This window comes from Gopherus evgoodei, chromosome 23, assembly GCF_007399415.2.
Source record: "Gopherus evgoodei ecotype Sinaloan lineage chromosome 23, rGopEvg1_v1.p, whole genome shotgun sequence".
Lineage (NCBI taxonomy): Eukaryota > Metazoa > Chordata > Testudines > Testudinidae > Gopherus > Gopherus evgoodei.
Window position 1 is genome coordinate 10,564,504 of NC_044344.1, and position 23,531 is coordinate 10,588,034.

General features: G+C 45.7%; 1 protein-coding gene and 1 long non-coding RNA gene across 4 annotated transcripts in view; one reads left to right on the forward strand and one right to left on the reverse strand.

Moving 5' to 3' along the window:
* LOC115639125 (acid-sensing ion channel 2) overlaps positions 1–23,531 on the forward strand; it is a 1,118,572-nt gene that overhangs the window by 100,080 nt on the left and 994,961 nt on the right. The window lies entirely within an intron of this gene.
* Positions 18,836–23,169, reverse strand: LOC115639127. The gene is made up of 3 exons (XR_003997612.1): positions 23,157–23,169; positions 19,062–19,066; positions 18,836–18,937 (listed from the first exon to the last, which is right to left on the reverse strand). It is a non-coding gene; the product is annotated as an uncharacterized LOC115639127 (long non-coding RNA).

Here is a 23,531-nt window from a genome sequence, read left to right on the forward strand (position 1 = left end):
CCCTGCGGGGAGCTCGAAGATACAGTATGATGCTGAGGTCACTGCTCAAAGCAGAGATCCGGTTGCCATGTGTTTCCAAGCTCCTGATTGCTTGCTCTGGCAAGGGCTGATGTCCCACCCCACGCATTTCTATACAGTGTTTTCCTGGCTTCCTTTTCCACCCCTTGCCCCAGCCCTTGGGGGACCCGTGCAAAGCAATGTATACGAAGGAGTGGAATAAAAAAATCACACGCCCCCAACACTGCAAAACACTGCAGCCTCCTAACAGAGTCAGCCACAGCGCTGTGTCCGGAAGCCAGAGGGAACGACGATAGTGTGAGAGGGAAGGAGAATATATTGCCATTTTTCTGCTTTCATGCAGACTCGTATTCTGCAGCTGTGTCCCAAATTTGCATTGATTGTCAGCAAAATAACTGATTCCCCGCTCTGTGCCTCTTCTCCGAGCCTCTCCTGCAGTTCCTGCCCCCCTCCACCCAACAAACAGCTGGAACGATCCTCTGCAAGTAGAGAAAATATCTAATGGAAAAAGAATGTTTTTGATGTGTCACATCTGTCACTGGTTCACTCAGCGGAGATTGTGTAGCTACTGACAAGCTATTTTGTCTATGAAACTGTTTAGACTGATTTCAAGGACTCGGGCCTTGTGCTCCTGCCGCACGACTGCCTGGTAACGGTTGTTATGGCAAACACACCGAAAGAGCATTTACTGTCAGTGCTAATGAGACTCGAAAAGCTAGTGGGTTTGTGTCTCTCCCCTTCATGTGGGATGCCACTAGGTCTGAGCCTGTTTGGTTAGATTAAGTGTGCTGGATTAACTGTAATTCCATAGATAAATAGATAGATAGATTCTCCTCTGACTTACTAAAGGGGTCACTCTCACAAGTATGAGTAGGAGAGGTCAGCCCCACACTTTTCCTCATTAATACTGCATCCTTTTGCTGTTGGTACCGCATCCTTTTGCTAAGTGCTATGAGGAGAAAAATGCTAATTTGTTCTTATTATAGAGCCAAACTCTTCATTCCCTTCTCATTCAGTTCTTACTAGGGCAAAAGTCCCTCTGTCTTTGATGGAAGTCTTGACCGAATGAGGAGTGAATATGGAGTTACCATTTGGGCCCAAGCAGAGCCTGGGCTGCTCAGCGCCTCTCAGGATCAGGCCCCTTGACCGGAAGAGATCAGGGGGGGTCAGCCCATTATGTGGAAGCTTGTTCTGTTCTTATACCCTCTTATTTGCTGGACTTGTTCTTCGGCTGGTTCCTTCCCCTGCATCCTGTCCTTCCTTCAGCGACTGATCAAATCTGACAGCCTCCCGAATCTGGTGCCAAAAAAAAGCCTGGGTGAAGAACAGCTCCCTACGTGATGGATGACTAAGCGAAGAAGCCATCCTGAGACAGACCCTGGCACAGAGGCCACTGACTGACTCTTTGAGCCTTCACCACCGAAGGGAGGAGATATTTTTAAAAAGAGCCATGTTATCATAGAAACTCAGAGGAGGGTCTTTGAAATCAAATGTGGAGAAGGTGGATTTCCATCCAGTCCTAACAGCTGATCCCTGTTCAGTGCAAAAAGTTCCTTCCTCATCCCACAGCTAGTGATATTACCCCATGCATTGGTCCCATTTGTACCCTGGCTGCAATCTGAGTTCAAGACATCACATGATCTCTTCGAAGAATTCTAGTCAGGTTCATTCGACTGATGCCCCTGGGGCAAAGAATCTCTAACTTGGGTTCATGTCTGGGAGAAAGGCACCCTTGTGCATTGGACTCATGCTGGGGACCATAGCAACCATCTAGGCAAACCTCCTGAATAGCACAGGCCAGAATCTCACCCAGCAATTCTTGCATTGAGCCCATAACTTCTTGTTGAGCTAGCATGTATCATACAATCATAGAAGATGAGGGTTGGAAGAGACCTCAGGAGATCATCTAGTCCAACCCCCTGCTCAAAGCAGGACCAACCCCAACTAAACCAACCAAGCCAGGGCTTTGTCAAGCCAGGCCTTAAAAACCTCTAAGGAAGGAGACTCCACCACCTCTCTAGGTAACTCATTCCAGTGCTTCATCACCCTCTTTGTGAAATAGTGTTTCCTAATATCCAGCCTAGACCTCCCCCACTGCAACTTGAGACCATTGCTCCTTGTTCTGTCATCTGCCACCACTGAGAACAGCTGAGCTCCACCCTCTTTGGAACCCCCTTCAGGTAGTTGAAGGCTGCTATCAAATCCTCCCTCACTCACTCTGTTCTTCTGCGTACTAAACAAGCCCAGTTCCCTCAGCCTCTCCTTATAACTCATGTGTCCCAGCCCCCTAATCATTTTTGTTGCCCTCCACTGGACTCTCTCCAGTTTGTTCACATCCCTTCTGTAGTAGGGGCCCCCAAAACTGGACACAGTACTCCAAGTGTGGCCTCACCAGTGCCGAATAGAGGGGAATAATCACTTCCCTCAATCTGCTGGCAATGCTCCTACTAATGCAGCCCAATATGCCTTTAGCCTTCTTGGCAACAAGGGCACACTGCTGACTCATATCCAGCTTCTTGTCCACTGTAATCCCCAGGTCCTTTTCTGTAGAACTGCTGCTTAGCCAGTCGGCCCCCAGCCTGTAGAGGAGCATGGGATTCTTCCTTGTTGAACCTCATCAGATTTCTTTTGACTCAGTCCTCTAATTTCTCTATGTCACTCTGGATCCTATTCCTACCCTCCAGTGGATCTACCTCTCCCCCATCTTAGTGAGACCTGACCTGAAGATGACCTCACTGTAAGTGTGAACGCTTGTCTCTTTCACCAGTAGAGGCTGGTCCAATAAAAGATATTGTCTCGCCCACTTTGTGTCTCTTAGAAAAAGACGCTCAGTCTCAATGTAAAGATATTAATGAGGTAAATAACTTTCAGGAGAATATTAGGGGAGCATGTGGAGAATAAGCATGGGAGAGTGGCTGCTATTATATTAGATGGGAGCACAGTGCAAAGAGTTTCCATCGTGTGGGACATTCTGAGATTTTGAAATTCTTTCCATTGTGAAATGGAACAAAAACAAAGAAAAATTTCAAATTTTTTCAGTTAAAATCTGAAGAAAAGAATCATTGCGGGCCGGTCAGAACGTTTCGTTCTGGAAAAATTCAAAATGTTTTGTTCTGACTTTGACCTTTTTCATTGTTGAAAAGTGGTTTTGCATATAAAAAAAAATGGAATTTTGTTCCAAATCAAAAAAAAAAATCAAAATGTTCTGATCTGAAAAACGTTGAAACAAGTCAGGATAGAAATGCTATGTATTGATGGGGCAGGGACGGGGTGAAGGTTCTGAAATGAAATATTTTCATAATCGACACGTTTCCATTTTAACAACCGTGACATTTTCTGTCAAAAAGTGTTTCAACAACAATAAAAAATATCCAAGCGGCTCTACCCGCCTATGTGATGGAGCAGGAAGCAGGGTGGATTTGACCTGGGAATGTTGCAGGGGAGTTACATTGGGGATGGGGAACTTCCCTTGAAGGAAGTTACCTGAGCTGTAATCTGACCCAGGAGCAGGGTTGGGAGAAGTGACACCTTCAGGCCAGGAGAGTGAACAAAAGAGAGGAGGAAGAGGTGGAGGAGGGGGAAGAAAGCTGCTGGAGGAAGTTTTTGTTTTCCGTCTTGGGCTGGGGGGTGCAACGCAAGGAACCCCAAGCTGGGGTCTAAGCTCCCTGAACACCCCAGAAGGACTTGATTGAGGGGTTCTGGTTGTACCTACACGCTCCGCTTGGGACTGTGTTCCTGTCATCTAATAAACCTTCTGTTTTACTGGCTGGCTGAGAGTCATGGTGAATCTCAGGAAGAGGGGTGCAGGACCCTGACTTCCCCTCTCTCCATGACAGCCTGCCCTTGCGGGGCTCAGACAAGAATTACCACCTGGGGATATGATTGCACCAACGGATGCTTGTCTGTGCTCCTGGGTAGAGTTGATGCTGGAAGTGCATGAGACTTGTGCTTGGGGTCAGTCACAGGTGTTACTGCTCTATCCCAGACTTGCCACGGGCTCAGGGTAGGCCACGGCTCCCTGGCAGTCTGGGGATTTAAAGCAGCCATTAGCCTGGTCCGGATAACCGCTAACATCCTCTGCTGCCACGGCAGAGTCACCGTACGAGTAGGAGGGAAGCCTGGCCTTCAGTCTGCCATTCGCTGGGCCTGACGCATGGGGTGCTGGGAGGCAGGCTAGGGACATGCTGCTCATTCACAGGGGGAGGGAGACACAGATGAACTAAAGAAGGTGACAGGCTGGTGGGGACATGGGGATGACACACGGCTCCAGACTCGGGCAATTCTGAGCTCTCTCAGGTCCTTGCACTCACGATGTGCCTTGACCATTTGGTGTGGCAGGGAGCTCCCTTCCCAGACAGGCTGGGGCATGAGACATTTCTACCCAGCCAGGGACACACCAGAAGCCTCCTCTCTCAGCCTCCAGAAAGGCAGGCCTGGCACCAGGGAGCCCCCAGTCCTTAAGCCAGCAGCTGGGATGTCTCTGCAGGGGTGGAGGGGCTTCACTTTCCTATTTCTGCTCCACACTGAGTCCTTGGCTGGGGCAGGCTTGGCAGGTCCCCCACAACTGATGCCTGAGGAGTTAATACCCAAGTGAGAGGCCTGGGGTAGTGCCCCTCTCAGACTCTCTGCGGATTCAGGCTGATGTCACTGAATGTGGGACAGGTGGGGCGGAGAGAGGTCAGATTTGCTGGGGGGGGTTTCCCAACCAGGAGGCCTTTTGTTTTCAATGAAAACCCGGATTCTGATGGAATCAAAAGGCTTGAGGAGCTGGGGCCATGTTTATGCTTTAATCCTGCTATAACGGTCCTGGGCTCCCCAGTCCACAAAGCTCTGCCGATGTCCCTCAATTCCAGCTCATGCCTGTCCCCCCTCTGCCAGGCCTGGGGCTCCACACGCACACACAGAGTTCTGCTAATGCCCCTAAATCCCAATCTGCAGGTGCTCCTTCTTACCCATTGTCAGGGCTGGCTCCAGGCACCAGCTGACCAAGCATGTGCTTGGGGTGGTGCCTTGTAAGGGGCGGCCAATCTTCAGATGGCAGGACAGTGCTTGGGGTTTTTATTTATTTTTTTTGGTTTGGTGGGGCGGTGCTCGAAGTTTTTTGTTTGTTTGTTTCGGCCGGGCAGTGCTCAGGGGTTGTTTGTTTCGACAGGGCGGTGCGGTGCTCGCGGGGGAGAGAGGGTTGTTTCAGCGGTGCAGCGCGGCGCTCGTAGGCGTTGTTATGGCAGTGTGGTGTGGCTCACGGGGGGGGGGGGGGTTTGGCGGGGCGGTGCTCCGGGGGTTTGTTACAGTGCAGCAGGGTGGCAGCACGGCACTGGGGAAGTTGTTACAGCATGGCAGGGTGGCGCTCAGGGGGTTTGTTTTGGCAGGGCAGCACGGCGCTCCGGGGGGTTATTATAGCAGTGTAGTACGGCACTTGGGAAGGGAGGGGTTGTTTCAGTGGGATGGTGTTATTGCCACAGAGCGGCCCTGCCCATTGTAAGTAGGACACAGCACCGTATGGTCGCAAGCTACTTGATCCCAAGAACATCTAAGCAGCCTAAGGTCTGTCCTCCAAGCAGTGATGTTAGCATGGAAGCAGGCATGTTCCAGAGCCACCTAGCTCATTCCCAAGTAGCTCATGCCATAACGACAGCTGGGAGAGAGCTCACCTCCTCCTGCCAGGGATCCTGAGCTAAAGGTGGATTTGCAGGGACTAGGTCCAATTCCATCCAGCTGGGGACAGTGGTGTGCATGCATAGTGGCCAGTCCCAGATACACTCCCCTTGTTTGGGGGGGGTTCATAGAATATCAGGGTTGGAAGGGACCTCAGGAGGTATCTAGTCCAACCCCCTGCTCAAAGCAGGACTGATACCGAGACATTTTTTTGCCCCAAATGGTCCCCTCAAGGACTGAGCTCACAACCCTGGGTTTAGTAGGCCAATGCTCAAACCACTGAGCTATGTTTCCCACTTATCATGGGGCCATCTAGGATTTCACAGCTGCCACTTTAGACCTCTGGTTCCCCAGCAATTGCCTCTCTTGGAAACGTGCGTCTCCCTCCCTCCCTCCTGGGCTATTTCCAGGCTGCACTATGATATCCCCAGCAAAAGACAGGCTGCCTCAACAGGCCTGTCTGGCCTCTCATCGGAGACAGGACACAGTTTAATTCCCACAGTTCTTCTACCACACAGCTCCTTCTAAGCAAACACATTTTTTTCTTAAGATAAAAGTAACACAGTGAAAATATATAAAAAAAAATCTGTAAGAATCTACATGCTTGCTAATTAGCTTACCAGAGATCACTTCCTCCCCTGCCAGCTCAAACATGGGCTCTGCCAGGGGTACAGTCCTTCCAACCCCACCCAGTGGTTTTCCTGTGGTTTCAAGTCCATCACCCACTGTGCTCAGAGCCAGAATACAATCCTGCCAAAGTCCTTCCGACCTTACCCTAAAGACTGGGGCCGCCTGTGGACTAGAGGCCCTGTCCATTCGTTGGATGAGAAAGAAGCCATTGGGTGAGGACACCAAAAATCATTTCTTTGTCTGCTGGTCCCTGGAAAATCCAATTTGAACTAATATATACAAGCCTTTCTGTGTGGCAGTGCCTGTCCAGAGATGTTACAACCTGCATGACTTTGACTAATCAACCCCCATTGTTCTTAGTTCCTGGTATTTACACATGGAAATATCTACAGTCCCTGGCCCACAAGGCTATATAAACTGTACATGTAATACAATGGACTCCAAAGATATGCAGCTTAATTCAATAAGATTTATCTTAACTCAGAGAGGTTCATGCAGAAGATTGCCCTGTTTGTCCCTCCCCACCTTGCTCCATTTTGTTATTTAGCTCCACTAAGTTATAGAACAGCATTGGCTGGCTTTGCAGTGTGTTTGGGGAAGGACACAGAGCTGAGTTTCTTGGAAGGACTTTGCACATTAAGAAAAGATAATAGGTTTCTCCGTTTGACAAGAGAGAAGGAGGCCATGGGTTTTCAAGCTGTTATCAAACAAACCCGGGAAAAGATAAGTCTCCTCAGGGTGCAGGTGGATGCAGATGAGCTATTGTTCGCCCAAAGTGAAGGCAAATCAGAAACATAAAGATTCTGGAAGCTTTGCCAGGGAGTCAGTGCTTGTAGGCTGCGATATAGAAACCAGAGCTAGCAGAAGGGATTAGGTGGAAGCAGGGGTGGCTCCAGGCCTCAGCACGCCAAGCGCATGCTTGAGGTGGCAAGCCACTGGGGGCGCTCTGCTGGTCACGGCTAGGGCGGCACGCAGGCTGCCTTCGGCAGCTTGCCTGAGGAGGGTCCGCTGGTCCTGCAGCTTTGGCAGACCTCTCGCAGGCGTGCCTGCAGAGGGAGGGACCAGCAGACCCTCCGCAGGCAAGCTGCCATGTGCTTGGGGCGGCAAAATGCCTAGAGTTGCCCCTGGGTGGAAGTGCTGTGGATGCAGGCAGACCCACCACTTTCATGGACTGGGGAAAGGCCAAGACATTCAGAAAGATCAGAAGCCAGGGTGTGGGGTTATGCTCTGACGCAGGGACCCAATGAGCAAGGGTCCTGGTTGCTGGATGGGAGGCTCAGAGCAGCCTGGAGAAGAGTGCGCATGGTGCTTGCCATCATGGGGAACGCTTGGGGAGAAGGACACAACATCAGACTAGGGGATGTTGCAACAACAGAACATATGAACTGACCTCAGCCAGCGGCACAGCACCCAGCAGTGACACGCGCCAGATGGAAAACAAGGGATGTCGGAGTCACACCTTGGCTAGACCGTTCCTCCTCAGATGCAGCCTAGGAAGGGATGTGAAAGCAGCCCCTAAGTACTGCCTCAGTACAAATGTGCTCCCAACTATAGTGTAGCTGCAGAGGGAAAGAGATACATGCAATATAAAAGTGACACATTCAGATGGGTGTTTATGCAGGGCGTTATGAAGAGAGGTGCTATTCTCTCTATGGTTACTGCTGAAGCTATCCTCCGTAACATTCCTTATGCCAGGTGATGGTTCTCGTTTGCCTGTGTGGGTATGTCCTGTCGGCAGCAGTTTAGCATCTGAAACATTCCGTCCCAAGACGCTCGGGTACTACACTACTGGTGAATGTTCAGCTACTAAAGCCCCAGTTCAGCAAACCACTTAAGCATGTGCTTAACTTTAAGTCATCTGAAGTCAACTATTTGCTTAGTCACTTGCTTTAGTGATTTGCAGAATTGGGACCCAAAGAAATTGCACCACAACTAACATTTATTTGGGGATCTAATTGCAAATAAAGTCAAACAGAACCAGTAGGACCAGCGCCATCTGGTAACGTCCCCTAATATTACAGATTCCCGTTCTAACCTGAGTAAAATATACTTGGTCAGACCAAAGATCCATCCAGCCCAGTGTCCTGTCTTCTGACAGTGGCCAATGCCAGATATCCCAGAGGGAATGAACAGAACAGGGAATCATTAAGTGATCCATCCCCTGTCGCCCATTCTCAGCCTCTGCCAAACAGAGGTTATGGACACCTTCCTGGTTAATAGCCATTGATGGACCTCGCCTCCATGAATTTATCTAGCTCTTTTTTTATTCAGTTTTGCTTCTTTGTCCTAGTGGGAAACAGTTAAATCAGAATACATATAAATACCAATAAAAGTTTGCAGGGATTAAAAAAAAATAACCAGCTTGAAAGTTTCGTCAGCCTATAATAAAGAGAAAGCCCTCGATACCGCAGTTCAGCTATTTCAGTAACCATGAAAGCATTTATAGCAGCTGAATGAAAGGAATAGAATTGTTGTACTGGGTCACTGAAGCTCAGTAACGCTATTTTATTTAAACAAATATGAGCAGGGATTAACTGTGTGTTTTACTGAACAAAGGCCATCTGTTTGCCTTCTGCTTTTATCTCTGCTTCCAACCAAGAGGTTGATGCAGGAAGTCCCTCATTCTTTGCGTGGGGCAGATCTGAGAGAGGGGCATAGGCTTAAGAATGAATCATGGAAGCCATTTAGATCAGGAGAGTCAGTTATTCAGCTCCATGTCTTAGGCGATAACTGGGTTAAAACGTAGGGCAGCTTGGTTTTAATATATTTTACTAAAATATAATAAACTACATGAGATATCATAAAAGCAGCAAAGAATCCTGTGGCACCTTATAGACTAACAGACATTTTGGAGCATGAGCTTTCGTGGGTGAATACCCACTTCGTCAGATGCATGTAGTGGAAATTTCCAGGGGCAGGTATATATATGCAGGCAAGCTAGAGATAATGAGGTTCGTTCAATCAAGGAGGATGAGGCCCTGTTCTAGCAGTTGAGGTGTGAAAACCAAGGGAGGAGAAACTGGTTTTGTAGTTGGCAAGAGATATCATGCCATCCCACTCTGATAAGGTGGAAATGGAACATTTCAAGCTTATCAAAACATTCTATTGCAATTTAAAAAAAAAAGTAATCAAAATGGATATGGTCCTGTGGAACGTATCAAAGAAATGGCATTTTCTGATGGAAGAAAACATTCCATTGAAAAAAATTATGACTAGTTCTAATATTATTATGAATTATTATTAATTATTATCTGTGTCATCTTCTGACCCTCAAACTCCACTGAAATGCCATCATATAATGGAAGAAATTGCACAGCCATCACCCTTAAGTGCCACATAACTTTTGGGGGCCTGAAGAGGTTAACTGAGGCTATCTCCATGCAGCTGGCCTTTGTGCACTTTTTGGTGCACAGATAATAAATCTCCATTCCAGGAATCACAAAGCACTTTCTACATGTTAGTTAATCATCACTTTTAACTCCCCTGTGGCGTGATCAAACATCATTGTACCTCTTTTTAGATATGTGTCTACAGAATAACAAAAGGGGAAAAGGAGGAAGACTGGAAGCTTCTGTTCTCCCTGTGTCATTATACAAAGGGATTGTTCAATGAAATTAAAAGGAAGGAATTTCAAAACATATCAAAGGAAATATGTTGTCATCCACAGGGATTAGACTGTGGAACTCACTGCCACATGAAGATCAGGAGGCCAATAATTTAAAAACGGGATTGGACATTTTTATGGGTAACATCCAGAATATCATAATATTTTGGAAGGACTATTACACCTTCATTTTTCAGGGTTTTAGGCAATCTCTGACTATTAGGGACCAAAATGAGATCTAATCCCACATCTGCCTACTGCGAGGTACTCACATTTTCCTCTGAAGTGTCTGGCACTGGCCTATGTCAGAGACAGGAAACTGAACTAGGGATTAGGTTTATGGTTAGACAATGGACAGCTCAGTGGTTTGAGCATGGGCCTGCTAAACCCAGCGTTATGAGTTCCCTCCTTGAGGGGACCATTTAGGGATCTGGGGCAAAAATCTGCCTGGGGATTGGTTCTGCTTTGAGTAGGGGATTGGACTAGATGACCTCCTAAGGTTCCTTCCAACCCTGATATTCTAGGATTCCTGTGTTCCTAGACATGTATCAACTGATGCTCACAGGAGGTAAGCAATTTGCCTGAGGTCACACAGTAAGACAGTGGGAGCACTGAGAAATCATGTCTGTCTATCTTAACCACTAGATAAAATACTTCTTGTCATCCTGATTCCCATTCCTGGGCCAGCACTGAAAGGCACAATGCTGTTTTCCAATCACGTCAGACAATCAGTATAAACCCAAGTGGAAAATGCCATCAGTTTTGGTATCAGCAACACATTTATTGCTTGAAAGTCCAATCAACTTTAGCTGTCATTCCTTAGCATCACTAAGGCAACAGCAGGCATGGATGGATAACGCAGTGTATGGTGTTTAACTGTAATAATTTAGTTTACTGAATTAAAAAGAAGCATATCTTGCATACCTTTTTTTTGGCCAACCTGCCCTTGGCTTCAGGCAGAGTTTTGCCTGGCCCAGGGCTAGATAAATACAATAGGACCCGCTCCCATTAAATAACACTAATCTGCATTACACAGCACGGCAATTCAAGTGTGTCAGTTTGCATTACACCTAAGGTGCGTGCTGACTAGACTGGGCAGGAAAGTGAGATCTCGAATATTTTTCCCATCCTAAATCAGGATGAAAATTTCAAACCTTGAACACTTCTGCCATCTGAAAATCTCCCAAAAAATAAAAATTAGCTCAGGTCAATTGAAACAATGGTTTTCTTTTGGATAATTTCAAACATTTCATTTCAGTTTTGACCTTTTTCATTTTTTTTAAATGGTTTTTCCCATAAATGAACTTAAATTTCAAAACAATAAAGTTGTTTCGAACTGAGCAGCAGAACACTTTCATTTAAAAAAAATGTTGGCTGTCTCAATAATTCAGAAACATTTTTTTTAAAAACAAATTTCAAAGTGGGAAGTGACTGGAAACGGACCCATTCCCCCTGTTTCAGTTTTAATGAGTCAGCATCATTGGATGAAAAAATGTTTTGTTCAAAAATACCCAGCTGGGTATTAGAGTTCGTGAAATGACTTCCCAAGAAAGGCTCCTTCTCTTTAAAGTGCATTGAACAGATCAAGCACTGGATAAAACCTTTTAGACTCTTGAACTCTTGTTAAATCTTAAGAAAGAAATTTGTCAAGCTCATTTGTCTTCTTCTCCAGATTAAATTTTCATTTCCAGCCCATTCAGGTCGGCAGAATAATTTTCTGGCATGTGTTCAGTCAGGTAAAACTGATGCTGGATTTCAAACACTCCCAATTGCAAAGCATGGGCCAGGGACAGGACAATTATTTTTTTCTTTGCGGGCTAGAGATTTCCTGTCTTCCTCAGTGTGACGAAGTGGGGAGGGGGTGGTTTCTTGGGGTTTTCTGTGTTTTCCAGTGGTTTGCATGCACAGTGGGTGGGACTCAATGTCCCCGGGTGTTACTGGTTTAATGAGGTGAAGGGAGAAGGAGTTTGTGGTTACAGAGGACCAGAGAGGGACTTGGGACCCCGACCGATGGCCTGGAGGATAGCAACCCCAGCGACTGGTGACCTGGAGACCCGGAGACCCGGCTCAGGAGACACAGCCGGCTCTGGCCAGTGGGAGGACAATGGGCTGAGAAGAGAGGACCCCGGTGACCCGACCAGCCGGTTCCAGCCAGAGGAGGGCTGAGAGGAGAGGAGACCCAGGCCTTCCTGTTTATGACCCTGTTTACCTGGAGAGAAGACAATGGACAGAGGCGGGGCTTGGGGTCGGGGATATCAGAGGCCCAGCTGGGAAGCAGGTGGGCTCGGGGCTGGAGAGGGGAAGCAGGCAGAGCCCACCTGGATGCAGGTGGACTGGGATGTGCTGTTATTGTGAGAGGCCAGGCCTGAGGCCCTGAGAGTTTCCTGTGCTGCGTTCAACTCTCAATAAACTCTCCTGTTTTACGCTGGCTGAGAGTCACTCTGGTCTAGAGAACAGGGTTGCATCAGCCCCTTCGGGGATGAGGAGGCCCAGGGGTTTCAGAGCGCATGGACTCCCTGAGGGGGCCCACAGCAGAGACAGACGTGCTGAGGCTCAGAGAGGTGCGGCTCCAGGAGGTGGAGGGGCCTGACCCCGAGAGAGAGTGGACCCCAGAGAAGGGCTGTCGCACTGAAAAGGGCACCCCCCATGGACCGCACGGGGCCAAGAGTGGGCACGATCTGTGAGTCCGTGACACTCAGGTGTTCTTTTATTTCATACTGTAGCTGTGTTTGCCTAATTTCCCTTTTCCTGGGTATTAAAACCAAACAGGGTGATTACGCGTCTCCCCCAACCTTCTCCCACAATTTCCAAGGGCTTGTCTGGACGAACACTGAGTTTGCAGCAAGCCAGGGTGTCAATTTACTCTGCACTAGCCTACCGCACACTAATAGTCAGCTCTGCTAAATGGCATCGTCCTTGCTGTCCAGGGTCCCAGAAGGAAAGAATTCACTAAAATGGAGTTATGATGGCAAGAAGTTTGGGAACCTCTGCCTTACACCCACTCTCCCTTGTGCCTTGGGGAGGTTCAGATCTACCTACCTGGACTCTGCCACTCAGACCAGCACCTCCAGACCTCCTTGTGCTATTATGCCAGTGAGTTCTGTCTAGATTGCCACGAAATCGGTTCTTGGGGGAAGTCTGGATCTAATTCCAGATCTGAACAGCAAAATCAAGCCCCATCTCAGTGCAAGCAGTGAGACAGCCCTTGAAGGCGTTACTTATTTATTTACTCGCTCCAAACTCTCATGAAAGCGACTGGGAGTTTTGGCTGAGGAATGAATGAATTAAAACGGAGGAAGGGCTTCAGATATCAGCTCCCAGCAGCAGCAGCAAAGGGCCTGAGTGTGAATTCATGGATTCCCTGAGTTTAAGGCCAAAAGGGACCATTAGATCATCTAGTCTGACCACAAGGCTCTACATTTCCCCTTCCAACCCCTGTATGGAGCCCAGTAACTTGTATTTGCCTAAAGCATCTTCCAGAAAGGGATCCAGTCTTGAAGCCATCAGGAGATGGAGAATCCATTGCTTCCCTTCGTAGTTTGTTCTGATGGTTAATCACCCTCACTGTTAAAAAAAAAGTGGCTTATTTACAATTTGAATTTGCCTGGCTTCAGTTTCCAGCCATCAGTTTTCTCTATATCTTTCTCTGCTAGATTAAAGAGCCCTTCAGTACTCAATATTTTCTCCTGTGATCACCCTGTAATCAAGTCACCTCTCAATCTTCTTTCCGATATACTCAACAAATTGAGCTGTTTTGGGCAGGGCGGGCCAGGAACTCTGCCCTTCCAGCAGTTTTGTGTCTGGTGCTCAGCACGCTAGTATCTGAGCACCTCATGAGTTTTGTAGGCCTGTTTGCTTGTACAAGTATTCTCACTGATGCTAGGGTTACAAGCACCGACACCGCTAGTGTGCTACATGGCTCGTGACTGCACGGCACACCAGGACTTGAATCTGCAGCACTCCTGCTTGCCACACAGCAATGTCCCACATGGATAGTGCAATGCAGGGGCTGCTTGGTTTACTAACTTGCTGTGGAGTATGAAATCTATGAAATGACCAGGGCTACCAGCATGCAGGCTTCAGAAAGAAATAGCCCTCCCACGGGACAGCACTGTGTACGTTTATGTTGTTCTCTGGAGGCTTTGTGCTTTACTTGGATGTATCCAACATTGGCCACTGCCAGAGTACGGGCCTGGATGTCCCCTTCTTGCTATAGCAAACCCTGTGTTCCTCCTTAAGAGAGTAAAGGAATTATTTGCTGTCAGAACAATAAAGCGTCATATTGGCCTGCCCTGCCGAATCAACGGGATGCATTCTCTGGAAGCATACTGCTTCAAACAGCCCGTCGGAATGGGATAGGCCAAATCCTCCACTGGGGTAAATGATGTACCTCTTTTGAAGCTAAGCCAATTTACACCAGTTAAGAATCTGACTGAGGGGTTCGGAGGGTGGGAGGGGGATCAGGGCAGGAGCAGGACCGGTGGGGTGCAGGCTCTGGGGTGGGGCTGGGGATGAGGAGTTTGGGGAGGATCTGGCCCCTGTGTTCTTTACTCTTCCAGGACTGTGAGGCTATGAGCTATGCAGCCTTGAATTAGAGAGGCTTGGAACATGCATTTTCATCTCCCTGCTAATTAATCCCAAGATTAATTGTAAAGTTTCTTTTTCTTTTTCTAGGGAGATTTGTGTTCCATCCACACGATGTGCACTGCAGTGGTTGTCTGAGACCATTAGGAGAAAACCCCAGACACAAAAGAAAATTAAAGGAAATCTTAAGGATTTTCTCTGTGTATTAAAATTTATCCAGAGTCATCAGCATGTAAATTAACATCCCGGCATTTCTCTGGCGAGCGTTCAGGTGGTTTGGGAGGCATCCATAGTTAGAAGAAGTTAAGCTTTCCATTTGGATAAGAAGGAAGCTCACTTCAGATGACAGAGGTTGCAAACAAGTCTACACTTGCTATCAACCCAGAATTTTGTCCAGGTCTGCCATCTATTTGGTAATCCATTTATCAGTGAATAATAGTTTAATTACCTTTCTGGAAACCCATCTGATTTAGATTAGGTAAAGCACTCATTTATGCATAGGAATGATATAACATACTTGCTGAAAATAAAACCTGGTGACAAGTACCAACGGATTTCCCCTGCTAATCTCAGGCTTGCCAGCTCTCATGGTTTGAGCCCAAGTCTCATGAAAGTAGGTATTTTTTCTTTAAGCTCCAGCTTCTGGAATCATGTGAATCTAAGAGTGTTTCAGATTTTTTATTTTTTTATTATTGCAGTAAGTTTCCAACCCTTCTGTCTGCAGAGGAAACTTGAACACGAGATCGAAATGAGGCTTAACGTTTCAAAAACCAGAAGGGAAAATACAGAATAAAAAAGAAGAAAACATCTCCTGTATATATCTGCTCCTCTCCCCTGACATCTGTTATATTTATCTCCACATCTTTTGTGCAGAGTTGACATGGATAAAGTGACAGTCAAGTGTTCTGGGGAAGAGCAGGGTTGAATTTCACCCTGGCTGAAGACAGGACTTTTGTGTCTAGAAACATTCACCAGGATTAAATTCACATGAGAACTTTTATTTTTTTTCTTAAAATAGTCTATACAATTGCTCTCCATCCTCTTTAACTAAGCTATCTAAACTCCCCCAAACCTGGGCAGCTTAAAAAAAAAAAGACACGGGAACTCAATTAACAAGTAGGTAGTCCCAAACTCATTACTATTCTGTATGCCACTTTCTCCACAGCAAAGTCAAGTACCAGGCATCAATGTGATGGAAGGAAATCAGCTGTAATTTCTGTGTCCTTCAGGTATTTTTCTTTCCCAGGAATTATGTTAACTCCAATGACAGGACCTGTCACCTGTAAGCCCATAAATCTCACCTGCCAAAAGAGAAATGCACCCACTGAACAGCACTGCTTGAAGATCTCACACTGCAGGCTGCCACCTCTATTAGGTGTTATCCTTACCCACTTGCCAAGTTGCAACAGGAACTGGCTTTATCCTCAGACATCAATACACAACTTTAGCAGCTCAGCTCATTAAATGATCTCTGGTGTGACTGTCTGCTGCGTGAGAGGAAAATACCTGAACTGGCTTTTTTTTTAATGTGGTTTTATCTGAAATAAAGTTTGATCTCAAAGTGGCACCAATGTTTTCAGTTGGATCACACCCTCTAGTCACAGAGAGTGAGTCCATGTCCGCTTTTCTGCTCTGACTTGAATTTACATGGTCTTAGTGAGGAGGACAGGTATTTTCTTCAGCGCCCTGGTCCCCTTGTTAACCTCACTGCTGCGCTTCAGCTCTGACCTTCTGGGGATGGAAGAAAGAGGAGTGCGAACCAACAGGCTCCATCAACCTTTGCTTCCCCAGTGAGTCTGTTGCTGAAGGAGCCAGTTAGAGACAGTTGCTGCGCTGGCATCTGTGTTATGGAGACCTGCCCCTCAGGAACTTGGCTGACATACACTGACTCCTATCACATCCATTCCCACAGAGCCAGGAGCTGGCAAAGGCTTTCAGTCAGGATGGATTTCAGTAGAAGCCAGGCAGCTAAATACCTCTGAGGATCTGAACTTCTCTTATTATTGGTCAGAGCAGGATTCTAAGGGTCACTTCAGAAGGGACAGGTTCTACTGCAGGGGTAGGCAACCTATGGCCCGTGTGCCGAAGGCGGCACGCGAGCTGATTTTCAGTGGCACTCTCACTGCCCAGGTCCTGGCCACTGGTCTAGCGGGCTCTGATTTTAATTTAATTTTAAATGAAGCTTCTTAAATATTTTAAAACCTTATTTACTTTACATATAACAATAGTTTAGTTATATATTATAGACATAGAAAGAGACCTTCTAAAAACTTTAAAATTTAAACTTTTAATTTAATTTTAAATTAAACTTTTAATTTAATTTTAAATGAAGCTTCTTAAACATTTTAAAACCTTATTTACTTTACATATAACAATAGTTTAGTTATATATTATAGACATAGAAAGAGACCTTCTAAAAACTTTAAAATTTAAACTTTTAATTTAATTTTAAATTAAACTTTTAATTTAATTTTAAATGAAGCTTCTTAAACATTTTAAAACCTTATTTACTTTACATATAACAATAGTTTAGTTATATATTATAGACATAGAAAGAGACCTTCTAAAAACTTTAAAATTACTGGCATGCGAAACCTTAAATTATAGTGGACAAATGAAGACTCGGCACATCACTTCTGAAAGGTTGCCGACCTCTGTCACCAATCATTTGAGCTATTCAAGTTGTTCTCTTTATTTAGGGCCAGACTCCACGGACTTTTACCTTACTACAGCCCTGGTGCCATTGTTTTCACTTTGAGAACCCAGGTAGAAAAGTATGACTCAGTGTAAATAAGTGTGAGAGAGTCTAGTTCTTCCTCCCATATCAATCTCTCCATTGACTTTACTAGGGAGCACAACTGGGATCATTTAAGCATTGTAGACAGCAACTCTTGTGGTCTTAACTCAGCGTTTACAAAGGCAAAATGCTCATGGAATTCAATGGGAGTTGGCAGAGTGAAAGTTACAGAGTGATTTCAAGATTCAGTTCATTGTTTGTCTTAGCATCTGTCATTCGCTCCACTTCAGATATCTTTAAGGTAGGTACTGATATGGCCACCCATGACCCTGGTATCTATTCGATTTAACAAAGAGAAGGGTCGGGGTGACCTGATCACAGTTTCTAAGTACCTACTTGGAGAACACAAATATGGTGATGGAGGGCTCTTTAGTCTAGCAGACAAAAGTCTAACAAGATCTAACGGCTGGAAGTTGAAACTAGATAAATTCAGAGTGGAAATGAGTCATGTTTTTAACTCCTAGAGTACTTAACCACAGGAGCATTTTAACAAGCCTTGTTGGGCATTCTTCATCCCTGGCAATTTTTAAAACAAGATGGGATTTTTTTTTCCAAAAGACCTGCAGTAGTTCGAACTGGAATTAATTCAGGTAAGTTCTATAGACGATGTAATACAGGAGGTCAGACTAGGTAATCATTATTGTTCCTTCTGGCTTTATAATCTCTGAATCCGAGCATCTCACACTCCTTAAAGTTTTGAGGAGAGGTAGAGTAATGCTGTTATCCCCCAGAACTGGGACAAAGAAAAACTAAATAATTTACTCAAGGAGACATTAGCACAGTAAGAAATGGAACACAGGTCTGCCAAGATTCAGGGAGCATCGCTAACCACTGGACCACCATTTCCCTGCTGGGAAGTCAACCATAAGCAGAAGTAGGGTGACCAGATGTCCTGTTTTTATAGGGACAGTCCCGTTTTTTGGGACTTTTTCTTATACAGGTGCCTATTACCCCCCGACTATCCCCTGTCCTGTTTTTTTTCACAGTTGTTTTCTGATACTCTAAGCAGAAGTAGCTTTTTTGTGGCATTTTCCTGACATCCTATTGGGTGCTTTAAAAAGCAGGGGTGAGAGAGCTTCTCCTGGAGATCTTTAGAAGGACCTGTTGCTCAGTGATTATTTATACAATATAAATTGTTGAATGAAATCTTGCATTTCAGCAGTATCATCAAAAGAAGAATGATCAGCACTTGCCACTTGTGGAGCAATTGCTTATAATTGAAATGCTATCTACAGAAGGGAAGGACTCAATTATGGAGTGAACATTTCGTACAACTCTTCATGGCTTTGAAAATCTACATGTGCATTGACGAGGGCCATAACATAATTTCTTTTAACTCTATCTAATCCAGTGGTTCTCAAACTTTTATTTCACAGACCACTTGAAAATTGCTGAGGGTCTTGGTGGGCCACTTAATGATCTTTCCAAATATTGTTTGTACTGTTAGCTAACTATTGTAAAGTGCTGTTGGAGAAAAGTGTTATATTTAAAAAAATGCTTAATAATAATTGTGTTTTTGTTCTACAAATAAAAACACACACCTCAGATTTTAATATTAATAGTCTTATCTTTCTAATGCGATGGACGTGCCATCTCTCCCCCGCCGCAGCAGTCCTGGAGCTGGGGATGGGAAGGAGGGGTGGTCTCTCCTCCACCTCAGCAGCCACAGAGCTGAGTCTGGGAAATAGGGCCGTTTCTCCCCTTCAGTCCTGGAGCTGGGAAAAGTCACCTCTTTCTCTGGCCACAGCCCTGCATGTCCCAAATTCCCCCCACCCTCTCTTCTCACCTCACTGCCTTCTCCCACCTATGTACTATTTCTCCCACCTATCCCTTATTCCCCCCAAGGCCACCACCTCACCTTACATGTGACTCTTCTCCAGGGTCCAGGCACCAGAGCCAGCTCTAACTTCTTTGCCGCCCCAAGTCCTGTGCCACCCAAGCCCCCGCCCCCTCCGAGTGCTGCCTGGCCGAACCAAAGGGGAAAAAAAAAGAGCCCCGCCCCAAGGTGCTGCCCCAAGCAAGTTTTTGGTCAGCTGGTGCCTGGAGCCGGCCCTGCCAGGCACCTAATTCTTGTAGCTATGCCTGAGTGGCTCCACTAATTAAGTAGGTGGCCCTTCATTTTCTTATGTGCGGCCGCCCAGGCTGGCACCTTAGAGGGAACTATCTGCAGACCACTTAAATGGAGCTCGCGGACCACAGTTTGAGAACCTCTGATCTAATCTATCTACCCCCCGTGCACACCCATCTAACTCTCTAAGAGCGTAGTGTTGCAAAATCTTGTCATTTCATTATGAGTCTGACAATACTTGGTGTTTATCTTAAAGACCCCACAGCTGGAGTCAAATTCATATGTGAGAATATCACCTATTAAAAAAAAGGTTTTCGCTCTCCTGTTTGCAGTGAAAAGCTGGTTAATGTGACCCATGTACATCCTAAAGCTCAAAACCCAGAAGGGAAATAAAAAAGAACCCCCAAATGATTGTATTTTTAAAAATCTCAGGGTTTGGGGGGCCTGACCAATGAGTTTTTAATGCTTGGGGTTGGCCATCCAGCCTCATGCTCACCGGGGAATTTTCACAGGGTAGCAAACTCTACCACAAAAACATTTTGAAAAAGCAATTTCCTTGTCCAGACCTAGGGTATCATTCCCCAGTGTTCACTAGCTCAGGCATTTGTGTTTGAAGAGGGACCTTTTCTCTCCATTTTTCTTCCTGATGCATTCCACAGGGGAATCAGATCTTAACTCTTATCCCAGCATACCTCATCTTCCACATGCACTGGAAATATTAAGCAGTAACATCACCATAACATCCCTGTGCATTAGGAAGTGTTAACAGACGGGAGAAATTTAATCACTTGGCAAATCAAAGCATTCAGCTTGAGGGACGGAACTGGAACCATTTCCCTGCAATTGCAGGGGCCTCAGGTGTTAGTTCACGTCAGCCTTTCCTGTTCCGCTTGTGGTACATAGTCCAATATCCTGTGGGCTATGATATTGGGTCTCTTTTTGGTTGTTGGGTTTAACACACAGGTGCTGGGTGGAGTTGAAGGCCAGACTGGATGATGGGGTGGCCCCTTCTGGCCTTAAACTCTATGACTTTAACCCACAGATTGCTGGTGTGATGTTGCACTCCATATGCTTTATGAATGTGAATATGATGTAACTGGAATATGCTTTATGCAAAAGGTCTCTTGCAAGGTATCATTACAAAGGTTATAATCTACTGAGTGTATTCGTCCGATTTGTACTAACGTATCATTCTTGTATCTGAAACTAGAAAATATGAAGTATTACTCTGAGGGCCTATTATAATTATGCAAAGTGTGAGCCACTAATGGTGGTTAAGGATCTTGATGGATCCCATTGGCTACGAAAATTGGTTGTGAATGAGTTTATTTACCTGCAAGCCTTCCTGTGTCCATGAGGTGGGTAATGAAGAATGAGGTCTTACATTGACATGTGACCATGTCACATGATACTGGAATCCATCTTAAACCTGGTGCTTTTCCATTTCGAAGGAGGGGTGGGGACCCAGAGAGACAAAAGATTCCCACCTTGGGCCAAAGCTATAAAAGGGAGTGAAACAGGACAAAGGGGGCTGCCAGTCATGTGAAATCCTCTAGTTACCACCTGAGCTGGAACTAACAAGGACTGTACCAGGGGAAAGAATTGGGCCCAGACTAGGAAGGAGTCCAGTCTGTGAAAGAAGGTTATTGGAACAACTCTGAGGGTGAGATTTACCTGTATTCAGTTTTTTAAATATATTAGGCTTAAAGTTGCATGTTCTGTTTTATTTTGCTTGGTAACTTACTTTGTTCTGTCTGTTATTACTTGAAACCACTTAAAACCTACTTTTTATACTTAATAAAATCACTTTTGTTTATTAACAAAGCCAGAGTAAGTGATTAATACCAGTTTCTGCAGAACTAGTTTCTACAGAACTACTTCCTAGCCATTCAGTCCCTAGTCAGTAACAGTGAATAGGATTCTTCCATCCTAAGTGCAGGTCTCTCTGTCAGTGTTATAGAGGGCAGATAATTCATGAGTTTAAGCTTTATACAGAGTAAAGTGGATTTATTTGGGGTTTGGATCCCATTGGGAACTGGGTGTCTGGGTGCTGGAGATAGGTAACCTGCTGAGTGGTTTTCAGTTAAAGCCTGCAGCTTTGGAGGCGCGGTTCAGCCCTGGGTCTGTGTTGCAGCAGGCTAGCATGTCTGGCTCAACAAGGCAGGGTTCTGGAGTCCCAGGCTGGCAGGGAAAACAGGCTCAGAGGTAATTTCAGCAGGTCAAGTGACAGTCCCAAGGGGGGCCTCTGTGACCGGCCCCATCACAGGTGGTTCCAGTCCTATGCACTGATTGCTAGCCCATGTGGGATGAGCCTGATGCAAAGGTATTCTGAATCAGAACAATACGGAGAGGCCAAGGCAATCTAGAGGCCACATTATGTTTTATTTCAGTCAGCTGGGGTAAAACAGAAATCAATTAATTGGAGAATAACCATAAGGAAATCAGATTAAGTTGTTTTAGCAGGAACTACTACAATTAGAAAATACAGTGCACTAGACCATAACCCCCCTCTCCGCCAGTTATATATCTCCTGTTTGGTTTCTCAGTTTACAGCCTCTAGAAACCCAGCAGTTGGAGGGAAAGCTCTTTGGGTGTTTAGTTATTTCCAAGAGCAATCGTCTTGTGCAATCTTTGTTTCCAGCTTAAACAAAGACATGGATACCTCTTTTCTTACTTTCGCTACAGCTCCCTTCCTTCTTATTTCTTAAGTCTGTTTCTCTTTCAGGACAGTTTCTCTCTTATTTCCTTCCCATTTCATTCTTGCTTTACTTTTCCCACAATGTTTTTTCTAATAATTTCTTAGATTACTTAAAGACTCTTTATTTCCCCACTTCTTTAACTGTACTATTCCTTCCTTTCCCTTATCCCACTCTCTTTTCTATTCTAGGTATTGCCCCTGTTGGGACGTCCCTTCTGTTTGCATTATTTCTGTCTTTTATGTCTCTCCTGAACTGAACCGTCTCCCTTTCAGCCCTGGGCCTGGAGCCCCTTCGACAACACAGCTCTGGGGACCCTAGCCACTGGCTCCCTACTTACTGTGATGTTTCTTTTCTGATGCCAATTGCTGCCACTCTCACTACTGGTTTCTCTCTCTCCCAGTGCTGGGCAGCCTCCTCCAGACTCCATCAGATGTTTCTACCACAGCTGGTTTGTAGCAGCGCTCCAAGGGGGCACAGGGTGGGAGGAAAGCTGTCGCCTGCTCTTCCCCTGCAAAAAAAAAAAAAAAAGAAATACTATCCTGGGCTTGAGATTCCCCTGCTTCAATGGCCCCAGAATCCTTAGAGTTCTCCAGAACAGGGGCTCTCCACCTTTCCAGATGATGGGACCCCTTTCAGGAGTCTGATTCGTCCTGCGTATCCCCATGTTTTGCCTCACATAAAAACGACTTGCTTGCAAAATCAGACAGCAAAAATCAAAAGTCACATCACACTATGACTGAAAAATGGTTTCCTTTCTCATTTTTACCATACCATTATGCAATAATCAAGTGCAACATATATATTGTACTTACATTTCAGTGTATAGCACATGGAGCTGTATAAACACCTAGATGAGTTGATGGACCCCCTGGAAGACATAGAATCATAGAATATCATAGAATCATAGAATATCAGGGTTGGAAGGGACCTCAGGAGGTCATCTAGTCCAGCCCCCTGCTCAAAGCAGGACCAATCTCCAACAAATCAAGCCTGACCTTAAAAACTTCTCAGGAAGGAGATTCCACCACCTCCCTAGGTAACCCATTCCAGTGCTTCACCACCGTCCTAGTGAAAAAGCTTTTCCTAATATTCAACCTAGACCTCCCTCACTGCAACTTGAGACCATTGCTCCTTGTTCTGTCATCAGGTACCATTGAGAACAGTCTAGATCAGGGGTAGGCAACCTATGGCAAGTGTGCCGAAGGCATCACGTGAGCTGATTTCTAGTGGCACTCACACTGCCCCGGGCCTGGTCACCGGCCCGGGGGGCTCTGCATTTTAATTTAATTTTAAATGAAGCTTCTTAAACATTTTAAAAACCTTATTTACTTTACATACAACAATAGTTTAGTTATATATTATAGACTTATAGAAAGAGACCTTCTAAGAACCTTAAAATGTATTACTGGCACGCAAAACCTTAAATTAGAGTGAATAAATGAAGACTCGGCACATCACTTCTGAAAGGTTGCCGAC